The sequence below is a fragment of the Cervus elaphus genome, chromosome 4 (assembly GCF_910594005.1).
Source record: "Cervus elaphus chromosome 4, mCerEla1.1, whole genome shotgun sequence".
Taxonomy (NCBI): domain Eukaryota; kingdom Metazoa; phylum Chordata; class Mammalia; order Artiodactyla; family Cervidae; genus Cervus; species Cervus elaphus.
In genome coordinates, this window is record NC_057818.1 from 65,831,958 (window position 1) to 65,844,939 (window position 12,982).

The window sequence follows — 12,982 nt, forward strand, 5'->3', positions numbered from 1 at the left end:
CTTTGTTCATAGTGATGCTTCCTAAGGCCTACTTGACTTCACATTCCAGGATGTCTGGCTCTAGGTGAGTGATCACACTATCGTGATTATCTGGGTCGTGAAGATCTTTTTTGTACAATTCTTCTGTGTATTCTTGCCACACAAGCTGGTTTTAGAAAAGGCAGAGGAACCAGAGATCAAATTGCCAACATCCGCTGGATCATCATAAAACCAAGAGAGTTCCAGAAAAACATCTATTTCTGCTTTATCAAATATGCCAAAACCTTTGACTGTGTGGATCACAATAAACTCTGGAAAATTCTGAAGGAGATGGGAATACCAGACCATCTGACCTGCCTATTGAGAAATCTGTGTGCAGGTCAGGAAGCAACAGTTAGAACTGGACATGGAACAACAAACTGGTTCCAAATAGCAAAAGGGGTACGTCAAGGCTGTATATTGTCACCCTGCTTATTTAACTTATATGCAGAGTACATCATGAGAAACGCTGGGCTGGAAGAAGCACAAGCTGGAATCAAGATTGCCGGGAGAAATATCAATAACCTCAGATATGCAGATAACTCCACCCTTATGGCAGAAAGTGAAGAAGAACTAAAGCACCTCTTGCTGAAAGTGAAAGAGGAGAGTGAAAAAGTTGGCTTAAAGCTCAACATTCAGAAAAGTAGGATCATGGCATCCGGTCCCATCACTTCATGGGAAATAGATGGGGAAACAGTGGAAACAGTGGCTGACTTTATTTTTCTGGGCTCCAAATCACTGCAGATGGTGATTGCAGCCATGAAATTAAAAGATGCTTACTCTTTGGAGGGAAAGTTATGGCCAACTTAGACAGTGTATTAAAAAGCAGAGACATTACTTTGTCAACAAAGGTCCATCTAGTCAAGGCTATGGTTTTCCCAATGGTCATGTATGGATGTGAGAGTTGGACTGTGAAGAAAGCTGAGCACTGAAGAATTGATGCTTTTAACCCTCTTACACTGTTGGTGAGAATGCAAACTAGTAGAGCCACTATGGAGAACAGTGTGGAGATTTCTTAAAAAACTGGAAATAGAACTGCCATATGACCCAGCAATCCCACTTCTGGGCATACACACTGAGGAAACCAGATCTGAAAGAGACACGTGCACCCCAATGTTCATCACAGCACTGTTTATAATAGCCAGGACATGGAAGCAACCTAGATGCCCATCAGCAGACGAATGGATAAGGAAGCTGTGATACATATACACCATGGAATATTACTCAGCCATTAAAAAGAATTCATTTGAATCAGGTCTAATGAGATGGATGAACCTGGAGCCCATTATACAGAGTGAAGTAAGCCAGAAAGATAAAGAACATTACAGCATACTAACACATATATATGGAATTTAGAAAGATAGTAATGATAACCCTATATGCAAAACAGAAAAAGAGACACAGATGTACAGAACAGACTTTTGGACTCTGTGGGAGAAGGTGAGGGTGGGATGTTTCGAGAGAACAGCATGTATATTATCTATGGTGAAACAGATCACCAGCCCAGGTGGGATGCATGAGACAAGTTCTCAGGCCTGGTGCACTGGGAAGACCCAGAGGAATCAGGTGGAGAGGGAGGTGGGAGGGGGGATCAGGATGGGGAATACATGTAACTCCATGGCTGATTCATGTCAATGTATGACAAAACCCACTGCAATGTTGTGAAGTAATTAGCCTCCAACTAATAAAAATAAATGAAAAAAAAAAAACTTGAAAAAAAAAAAGAATCAATGCTTTTGAACTGTGGTGTTGGAGAGGACTCTTGAGAGTCCCTTGGACTGCAAGGAGATCCAACCAGTCCATCCTAAAGGAGGTCAGTCCTGGGTGTTCATTGGAAGGACTGATGTTGAAGCTGAGACTCCAATACTTTGGCCACCTGATGCAAAGAGCTGACTCATTTGAAAAGACCCTGATGCTGGGAAAGACTGAGGGCAGAAGGAGAAGGGGGTGACAGAGGATGAGATGGTTGGATGGCATCACTGACTCAATGGACGTGGGTTTGGGTGGACTCTGGGAGTTGGTGATGGACAGGGAGGCCTGGCGTGCTGCAGTTCATGGGGTTGCAAAGAGTCGGACACAACTGAGTGACTGAACTGAACTGATAGGCATCTTCAGGCTTCCCAGGTGGTGCAGCAGTAAAGAACCTGCCTGTCGGTGCAGGAGATGCAAGAGACGTGGGTTCGATCCCTGGGTCAGGAAGATCCCCTGGAGGAGAGCATGGCAACCCACTCCATGATTCTTGCCTGGAAAATTCTATGGACAGAGGAACATGGCAGGATACAGTCCCACTGGGGTCACAAACAGTCAGACACGACTGAGCCACTGAACGTAGACATCGTTATTATAGGTCTGGGTCATTCGGTGGCTACTTTGGGTAGGATGTAGGGAAGTTTTATAGTCCACCAGCTACCTCTTTCTCATCTAGCATATTTTGATCCTCATAAATATGCCAGTGGAGAGCAGGAAAGCGAGGTCCTTGCCCTCAAAGGTTCTGCAATGCAGCATTCATCCGGCCAAGAAAATCATGAATAGATGGAGAAACTCACTGATACCGCCTCATGAAATGATAAAATTTACTTATTCATTTACTTGGCTATGCCGGGTCTTAGTTGCAGCATGCAGGATGGCCTTTGCTCATGTGGGATCTTTGGTCACAATGCACAGACTCTCTCTAGCTGTGTTGCACAGGCTTCGGTAGTTGTGGCACTCAGACTCAGTCACCCTGAGGTGTGTGGGATCTTACTTGCCTGACCAGGGGTCGAACCCACGTCCCCTGCATCACAAGGCAGATTCTTGACCACCGGATCATCAGGGAAATGCTGGAAGAATATAATTTAAAGTTGGAAAAGTTGGTGGCTGCATTACTCACAAGAGCCACAAGTGGAAGCTAAATGGAAATGACCACCCACTGATGAAGGGATAAGCAAATTCATGACCCACAGGTCACGAATTGTATGTTTCCATTCATAGGTGGTGGTTTAGTCACTAAGTCGTGTCTGACTCTTGCAACTCCATGGACTTGCCAGCCTGCCTGGTTTCTCTGTCCATGGGATTCTCCAGGCAGGAATACTAGAGTGGGTTGCCATTTCCTTCTCCAGGCGATCTCCCCAACCCAGGGATAGAACCCTTGTCTTCTGCATTCCAGAACAGAAAAACCCAGGGAGAAGATAGACTAGCAGTTTTCAGGAATTGGGAATGCTGGGGGCGGCAATTGGGATTCCCCAATGGTGGGTGTGGGGTTTCTATTTAAGGTGATGAAAAATTCTAAAATGAATTGTGGTGAGGGATACACAACTCTGTGAGTAAAGTGAAAACCATGAAATTGTACACTTTAAGGACAGTTATACGCATTTAGTTTTCACTGTGCGGGGTCAGCGGTGTCCACAGCCTGTCTCTGATTACCGCCGGCGGGGGCTCGTCTTCCTTGCAGTGTCCTTCCTCACTCTGGCGACTTCTCTTGTTGCAGAGCACAGGCTCTCGAGCGTGTGGGTTCCAGTAGTTTCGGCTCCCGGGCTCTTGAGTGTGGGCTCAGAAGTTGTGGACCACAGCCTAGTTGTCCCGAGCGAGGCATGTGCAATCTTCCTGGACCAGGGGTTGAACCCGTGTCCCCTGCATTGGCAGGCAAGTTTTTAACCACTGGGCCACCAAGAAAGTCCCTGAATTACACACTTTAAAGCAGTGGTCCCCAACCCTTTTAGCACCAGTGACCAGTTTCGTGGCAGACAGTTCTTCCCCAGACTAGGGATGGAGGGATAGTTTGGGGATGATTCAAGTGCATTACATTTATTGTGCACTTTATTTCTATTATTATTACATCAGCTGCACATCAGATCATCAGGCATGAGATCCTGGAGGTTGGGGATACCCTCTTTAAAGGGGTGAATTTTGTGTCATGTGAATACATACCGATAAAAATATACAAATGAATGTAATGCCAATTTCATTGCCCACTGGATTGATCAAGACAGCTGGGACACAGGAGGAGAATTTTGGCTTTCTCTCCCTGCTGATGGAATGTACACTGGTACACGATTTTTGGAGATGTTGAAGACAGAATTGGTGACATTTGATAAGGATCAAATGAGTGCAGTGCCCACTGACTCGGTGGTTTTTATCCTAAGAGATTTCTTCTGGGAGAATTCTTGACTACTGTGAACAAGCATGAATATATTTACTTGAACTACCAATCAGCTCAGTTAATTGGATTAATTCATGTTGGTGAATGAGAGAATGATTAAATAATTCTTAACAACTTCAGAAATGCTAATTAACAGTTAAAAGGAAGGAGGGGTAGAACTTTTAATAACAATTGATGATTTTCAGTGTAGTTTTTGCTTTGTTTACCTGGTGTGTCTTCTTTCTGCTGAAATAGGTGTGTCTGGAACACATCTTGTAAGACTTTTTTTTTTTTTTTTTTTTTTGGCTCCCAAATCTAGTCTAGAAAACTTGAGGCTGATGGCTAATGATGTGTTGCATGATTCGATGAAGGTGCAGTTTTTGACACGGAAGTAATGTCAAAAAATGAACAAAGTCAGACACATTGTTCATTTCTGAGGATGTATATGTTCAACAAGCAAAAGATCTATAGCATGCATCTATAATATGTTTAAATTAACAATAAAACATGGAGCAAACATGAATTATCCAGGGACTATGGCAGATGTTGGGCTTCCTGGATGGTTCAGTGGTAAAGAATCCACCTGCCAGTGTGGAGACGCAGGAGATGTGGGTTCCATCCCTGGAGGAGGAAGTGGCAACCCACTCCAGTATTCTTGCCTGGGAAATCCCATGGACAGAGAAGCCTGGTGTGCTGCAGTTCACGGGGCTGCAAAGAGTCAGACGTGACTGAGCGACTGAGCACACAGGCATGGGCAATGTTAAATATTCATCTTCTCTCTTTCTTATTGCTTAGTTATTATTACTTTTTAAATTTGAAAGCAGGAAAACAAGAAAAATATCTGGTTCTGGATCCTGCTTGGATCATGTGGGTGCCCTGCCCTCTGTTCTTCTGACCTGATTCATCCCAGGGCCGGATGGAAATCCAGAGGGCAGAGCCCGCCCAAGGACAGCTGGGGAGGGATGTAGGGAGAGAGCAAGAGCTCCTGAGGGTTCCTCCTTGGCTTCCCAGGATGCTGTCCAATTCCTAGATTCAGATGGATAGAGAGGTTGCCTGTGGCCTGGAATCTGCTTGGGCAAAAGAGAAGGAGCTGGGAAGAGAGTTAGTAGAAATATGTGCTAAGAGGAAAAAAATTAGTTCATTCATTTTGATTCAATCAGAACGGAAACAATGGCTGTCTCTCCATCCATCAGTTCCTTGATCTCTTCTGCAGCCCTCTCCCTGGCAAGCCCAGATTCTGGTCCTCCCAGAATGGTTGCTCCATCTCTGCCTCCAGCCTCAAGGATGTTCATGGACAGGGAGACTCTCCCTGCTCTCTCCGCAATGAGAGGCATCACTCTGCATAAGGGATGAAAAAGAGAAAGCTGGATTTTGAAGACAACACTGGGGAGACAGAGATAAAATGGGAACAGAGAATTGGATCTCTGCTTTCTGGAACCTCTGGCCTGTCTTTCCGTCACTGGGGTTCCACTTTGTGTCTCCAGACACTGCTCTCTACCTCCATCTTCATTCCTGAAATACAGTCCATCCCCCATTTTTTTTTATTGTTTATTGCAGACTCCATATTTGCCTATTTGCCAAACTCATGACTATTGAGTCAGTGATACCATCCAACTATCTCATCCTCAGTCACACCCTTCTCCTCTTGCCCTCAATCTTTTCCAGCATCAGGGTATTTTCCAATGAGTCAGCTCTTCACATCATGTGGTCAAAATATTGGAGCTTCAGCATAAGTCCTTCCAATGAATATTTAGGGTTGATTTCCTTTAAGGTTGACTGGTTTGATCTCCTTGTTGTCCAAAGGACTCTCAAGAGTCTTCTCTAGCAGCACAGTTCAAAACCATCAATTCTTTAGTGCTCAGCCTTCTTTATGTCCAACTCTCACACCCATACATGACTACTGGAAAAACCATAGCTTTGACTACATAGACCTTTGTCACCAAAGTGGTGTCTCTGCTTTCTAATTTTGTCATAGTTTTTCTTCCAAGGAGCAAATGTCTTTTAATTTCATGGCTGCAGCCACCATCCTCAGTGATTTTGGAGCCCAAGAAAATGAAATCTGTCACTGAGGCGCTTTAGTTCCTCTGCTTTCTGCCATTAGGGTGGTGTCATCTGAATATCTGCGGTTATTGATATTTCTCCTGGCAATCTTGATTCCAGCTTATGCTTCACCCAGCCCAGCACTTCACATAATGTACTCTGCATAGAAGTTAAATAAGCAGGGTTACAATATACAGCCTTGATGTACTCCTTTCCCAATTAGGAACCAGTCCATTGTTCCATGTCTGGTTGTAACTGTTGCTTCTTGACCTGCACACAGGCTTCTCAGGATGCAGGTAAGGTGGTCTAGTATTGCCATCTCCTTAAGAATTTTCCACAGTTTGTTGTGAGCCACACAGTCAAAGGCTTTAGCATAGCCAGTGAAGGAGATTCCCTTGGTGCCCTTGACTCTCAGCCTCCTGGAAATCCACACCACGGACAGGGGTGAGGAGGCCCCCTTCACTCTGCCCTGCACACTGTGGGGTTGATTCCCTTGGTGCCCTTGACTCTCAGTTCAGTTCAGTTCAGTCACTCAGTCGTGTCCGACTCTTTGTGACCCCATGAACCACAGCATGCCAGGCCTTGCTGCCCATCACCAACTCCCAGAGTCTACACAAATTCATGTCCATTGAGTCAGTGATGCCATCCAACCATCTCATCCTCTGTCAGTCCCTTCTCCACTTGCCCTCAATCTTTCCAAGCATCAGGGTCTTTTCTAATGATTCAACTCTTCGCATGAGGTGGCCAAAGTATTGGAGTTTCAGCTTCAGCATCAGTCCTACCAATGAACACCCAGGACTCATCTCATTTAGGATGGACTGGTTGGATCTCCTTGCAGTCCAGGGGACTCTCAAGGGTCTTCTCCAACACCACAGTTCAAAGGCATCAATTCTTCAGCACTCAGCCTTCTTCACAGTCCAACTCTCACATCCATACATGACCACTGGAAAAACCATAGACTTGACTAGATGGACCTTTGTTGGCAAAGTAATGTCTCTGCTTTTTAATATGCTATTTAGGTTGGTCATAACTTTCCTTCCAAGGAGTAAGCATCTTTTAATTTCATGGCTGCAGTCACCATCTGCAGTGATTTTGGAGCCTTCAGAAATAAAGTCAGCCACTGTTTCCCCATCTATTTGCCATGAAGTGACTGGGCCAGATGCCGTGATCTTAGTTTTCTGAATGATGAGCTTTAAGCCAACTTTTTCAGTAGGCGCTAAGAGAGGGCATCAGAAGACAGACAGACTGAAACCACAATCACAGACAACTAGCCAATCTGATCACAGGACCACAGCCTTGTCTAACTCAATGAAACTAAGCCATGCCGTGTGGGGCCACCCAATATGATTGGGTCATGGTGGAGAGTTCTGACAGAATGTGGTCCACTGGAGAAAGGAATGGCAAACCACTTCAGTATTCTTGCCTTGAGAACCCCATGAACAGTATGAAAAAGCAAAGTGATAGGACACTGAAAGAGGAACTCCCCAGGTCTGTAGGTGCCCACTATGCTACTGGAGATGAGTGGAGAAGTAACTCAAGAAAGAATGATGGGATGGAGCCAAAGCAAAAACAACACCCAGTTGTGGGTGTGACTGGTGACAGAAGCAAGGTCCAATGCTGTAAAGAGCAATATTGCATAAGAACTTGGAATGTTGGGTCCATGAATCAAGGCAAATTGAAAGTGGTCAAACAAGAGATGGCAAGAGTGAATGTCGACATTCTAGGAATCAGGGAACGAAAATGGACTGGAATGGGTGAATTTAACTCAGATGACCATTATATCTACTACTGTGGGCAGGAATCCCTTAGAAGAAATGGAGTGGCCATCATAGTCAACAAAAGAGTCTGAAATGCAGTACTTGGATGCAATCTCAAAAATGACAGAATGATCTCTGTTCACTTCCAAGGCAAGCCATTCAATATCATGGTAGTCCAAGTCTATGCCCTGACCAGTAATGCTGAAGAAGCTGAAGTTGAATGGTTCTATGAAGACCTACAAGACCTTCTAGAACTAACACCCAAAAGAGATGTCCTTTTCGTTATAGGGGACTGGAATGCAAAAGTAGGAAGTCAAGAAACAGCAAATTTGGCCTTGGGGTACAGAATGAAGCAGGGCAAAGGCTAATAGAGTTCTGCCAAGAGAATGCACTGGTCATAGCAAACACCCTCTTCCAACAACACAAGAGAAGACTCCACACGTGAACATCACCAGATGGTCAACACCAAAATCAGATTGATTATATTCTTTGCAGCCAAAGATGGGGAAGCTCTATACAGTCAGCAAAAACAAGACCGGGAGCTGACTATGGCTCAGATCATGAACTCCTTGACGCTCAGGCTCCCGGAAATCAGCACCATGGACAGAGGCAGAGAGGCCGCCTCCTCTCCCTCTCCTCAGCTGGTGGCTTCCCCTTAACACACAGTTCTCACTCTGAGCAGCCAGTATACTGGGACCAGTGAGCTCAGTTTTACTTGGGACCTGAAGCTCCCTCCCTTCACCCCCACCCCACCCTTGACCCTTTGGGAAGCAACCTGTAAACGTTCAGTGGGGAAGGGGAAACAGGAGGTTGCCCAGGGCCCGGGAGACTTCGTCTCCTCTAGGCTAGGAGGACTCGGTTACTCAGCGGACGTGGAGCTCGCCCATGTGGGTGGGGGTCTGCAGGTCCCAGCTGCTCCCTGGAACGAGGACAGGAGGAGGATGTGGGGTGTGTCTGGGTCTTCATGCTGCTTTTAGCTCCATGTCGTCCCTCAAAGCCCAGAGCGTTCCACTCTTCAGTCCCCTCTCTGCACACCTAGCACTGCCTGGACCCTGGGGAGGGGGTACGTGGAGTAGACGGAGAGGCGCCCCCTTGTATTATCCATCTCTCCGTGAGGTGGGGTCACCTGTGGCTGACGTCCCCGTGTCTCCCTTCTTCCCATGCAGCCCAGGGCTGCCCGGGGACAGGACTGAGCTGTGGGTCTGACTCCTCAGTGGGTATGGGCAGGGGGCTCCTCATCCGAGACCAGGAGCTCCAGGGGGTCACTGGGGAGCGACAGCAGGTGGGGGGCGGTGCTCTGTGAGCTGTAGCATCTGTAGGTCCCACTGTGGGCCGAGGTCACAGCTCTCAGGGTGAAGTTGACCCGGACGGGCGGAGCCGTGTCCTGCAGATGAAGGTGCTGGGGAGGAGCGAGCGAGCCCTCCTTGGACAGATGGAAGGTGTCTGAGCGGACCTCAGAGCGACACTGCAGGGTCACGTTCTCTCCCCGGGGCACTGAGGCCCCCGGGCGGGCGGAGAGGGAGGGTTTCCTGTGCACTCCTGGGGGAGGACGGGGGTGATGAGCAGAGAGCCCCTCCCCACACCCCGGACCCTGAGCTGAGAGGCCTCCCTGTGAGCCCTCCCAGCTCCTCTCAGCCCATCTGTGTGGGCCTCTTTTTTTGTCTTTGATTGTTTTTCACTTTAGTTTTGGTGGTACAGTGCTGCATATGGAATGTTAGCTCCTTGACTAGAGATTGAACCTGTGCCCCCTGCAGTGGACATGCAGAGTCTCAACCACTGGACAGCCAGGGAAGTCCCACGTCTGGGTCTCCTTAATCTTCATGCCTCTCACTCCTGTTTTCACATCCCCCCCCCCCCACAGACCCCTGCCCCACCTGGGCCTCTGCTCCAGGACCCTCTCTGTGGACCCAGCACCACCAGGGCCAAGCCTGGTCCAGCGCTCTGAGAAGACAGTCAAGACCTGGGCCAGGACAGGGGCTCCTCACCCACAATCAGGATGTCCAGGGGGGTGCTGGGGGCTGACCACACATAGGAGAAGTTGTGCCCACTGTAGCATCTGTACCGGCCCCCATGGGTGCTGGAGAAGGAAATGGCAACCCTCTCCAGTATTCTTGCCTGGACAATTCCATGAACAGGAGAGCCTGGTCAACTACAGTCCATGGGGTCGCAAAGAGTCAGATATGGCTGAGTGACTAACGCTTTTACTTAACACTTTCAATGGGTGCTGCTCACATGACCCAGGGGAAGTTGGGGCTCAGCCACCCTCCTACAGGGAGGGGAGAGGTGAGCCCCTCATCCTTTGTCAGAGCGAATCTGCCAAAGCCAGCCTCTGAGCAACACCAGAGGGTCAGGTTGTCTCTGGGGAGCACAAGCAAGCCAGGCTTGGGGAGAGGGAGGGCGCCCTGTACACTCCTGGGCGGAGGGGCTGTGTTAAAGGGGGACCTCCAGCCCACTGACCCTGGCTGTGGGTTGGGAGAGAAGGGGTCCACCTGAGCCCACACTCTGCTCCTCTGCCCGTGAGGAGGCTCCCACTGTGGGAGGGACCCAGCCCTCCCTCTTACCTGTCAGCACCAGGGGCAGGGGTCACTCCGCTCTGACTGGCTGTTCCTGCTGTGATATGCACACTGACACTGCCCAGTAATGCTCAAGCTCCTGGACTAATGGAGAGGCTGGCTTTGTTACTGGAGTCCTGTGGGGGCCGAGTAACCAGGGGGCTGGTTGGGTGGAAGCAGGAAGTCTGGTGGGGACTCACCTGATTGTACCTGGTCCCACTGGTCCCAACACAGTCCTGGAAGAGAGTTTCCTGTTAGCACCATCCTCCACCACACATTGTAGGTGCTGCAGGTCTGGTGGGGGCCCGTGCATGCTGGGGTCAGATCCAGGGCTGAGTGCATCTCCCTTCCCTTGGAACGTCTGTCCCCTTTAAGACTTCTGTGGCCTGGGGTCTCGCAGGACCCAGGCTTGGGAGGACAGTGAGGGTCTGTGTTGTGGCACTGCCTCTCATGGTCCCTACTCTTTCAGTTCAGTTCAGTTCAGTCGCTCAATTGTGTCCAACTCTTTGAGACCCCATGGACTGCAGCATGCCAGGCTTCCCTGTCCATCACCAACTCATGGAGTTCACCCAAACTCATGCCCATTTAGTTGGTGATGCCATCCAACCATCTCATCCTCTGTCGACCCCTTCTCCTCCTGCCCTCAATCTTTCTCAGCATCAGGGTCTTTTCCAATGAGTCAGTTCTTCACATCAGATGACTAAAGTATTGGAGTTTCAGCTTCAACATCAGTCCTTCCAATGAACACCCAGGACTGATCTCCTTTAGGATGGACTGCTTGGATCTCCTTGAAGTCCAGGGGACTCTGAAGAGTGTTCTCCAACACCACAGTTCAAAAGCATCAATTCTTCGGCACTCAGCTTTCTTTATAGTCCAACTCTCACATCCATACACGACTACTGGAAAAACCATAGCCTTGATTAGACAGACCTTTGTTGGCAAAGTAATGTCTCTGCTTTTTAATATACTGTCTAGGTTGGTCATAACTTTCCTTCCAAAGAGTAAGCGTCTTTTAATTCCATGGCTGCAGTCACCATCTGCAGTGATTTTGGAGCCCAGAAAAATAAAGTCAGTCACTGTTTCCACTGTTTCCCCATCTATTTCCCATAAAGTGATGGAACTGGATGCCATGCTCTTAGTTTTCTGAATGTTGAGCTGTAAGCCAACTTTTTCACTGTCTTTCACTTTCATCAAGAGGCTCTTTAGTTCTTCTTCACTTTCTGTCATAAGGGTGGTGTCATCTGCATATCTGAGGTTATTGCTGTTTCTCCCAGCAATCTTGATTCCAGCTTGTGCTTCTTCCAGCCCAGCATTTCTCGTGATGTACTCTGCATATAAGTTAAATAATCAGGGCAACAATATACAGCCTTGACATACTCCTTTTCCTATTTGGAACCAGTCTGTTTTTCCATGTCCAGTTCTAACTGTTGCTTCCTGACCTGCATACAGATTTCTCAAGAGGCAGGTCAGGTGGTCTGGCATTCCCATCTCTTTCAGAATTTTCCACAGTTTATTCTGATCTACACAGTCAAAGGCTTTGGTATACTCAATAAAGCAGAAATAGATGTTTTTTTGGAACTCTCTTGCTTTTTTGATGATCCAGCGGATCTTGCCAATTTGATCTCCAGTTCCTCTGCCTTTTCTAAATCCAGCTTGAACTTCTGGAAGTTCATGGTTCATTTATTGCTGAAGCCTATCTTGGAGAATTTTGAGTGTTACTTTACTAACGTGTGAGATGAGTGCAATTGTGCGGTAGTTTGAGCATTCTTTGGCATTGCCTTTCTTAGGGATTGAATGAAAATTGACCTTTTCCAGTCCTGTGGCCACTGCTGAGTTTCCCAAATTTGCTGGCATATTGAGTGCAGCGCTTTCACAGCATCATCTTTCAGGATTTGAAATAGCTCAACTGGAATTCCATCACCTCCACTAGCTTTGTTTGTAGTGATGCTTCCTAAGGTCCACTTGACTTCACATTCCAGGATGTCTGGCTCTAGGTGAGTGATCACACCATCGTGATTATCTGGGTCATGAAGATCTCTCTTGTACAGTTCTTCTGTGTATTCTTGACACCTCTTCTTATCTTCTGCTTCTGTTAGGTCCATATCATTTCTGTCCTTCATTGAGCCCATCTTTGCATGAAATATTCCCTTGGTAGCTCTAATTTTCTTGAAGAGATCTCTAGTCTTTCCCATTCTATTATTTTCCTCTATTTCTTTGCACTGATCACTGAAGAAGGCTTTCTTCTCTCTCCTTGCTATTTTTTGGAACTCTGAATTCAAAAGGAAATATATTTCCTTTTATCCTTTGCTTTTCACTCCTCTTCTTTTCACAGCTACTTGTAAGTCCTCCTCAGACAACCATTTTGCTTTTTTGCATTCCTTTTTCTGGAGGATGGTCTTGATCCCTGCCTCCTGTACAATGTCACAGACCTCTGTCCATAGTTCTTCAGGCACTCTATCAGGTCTAATCCCTTTAATCTATTTGTCATTTCCACTGTC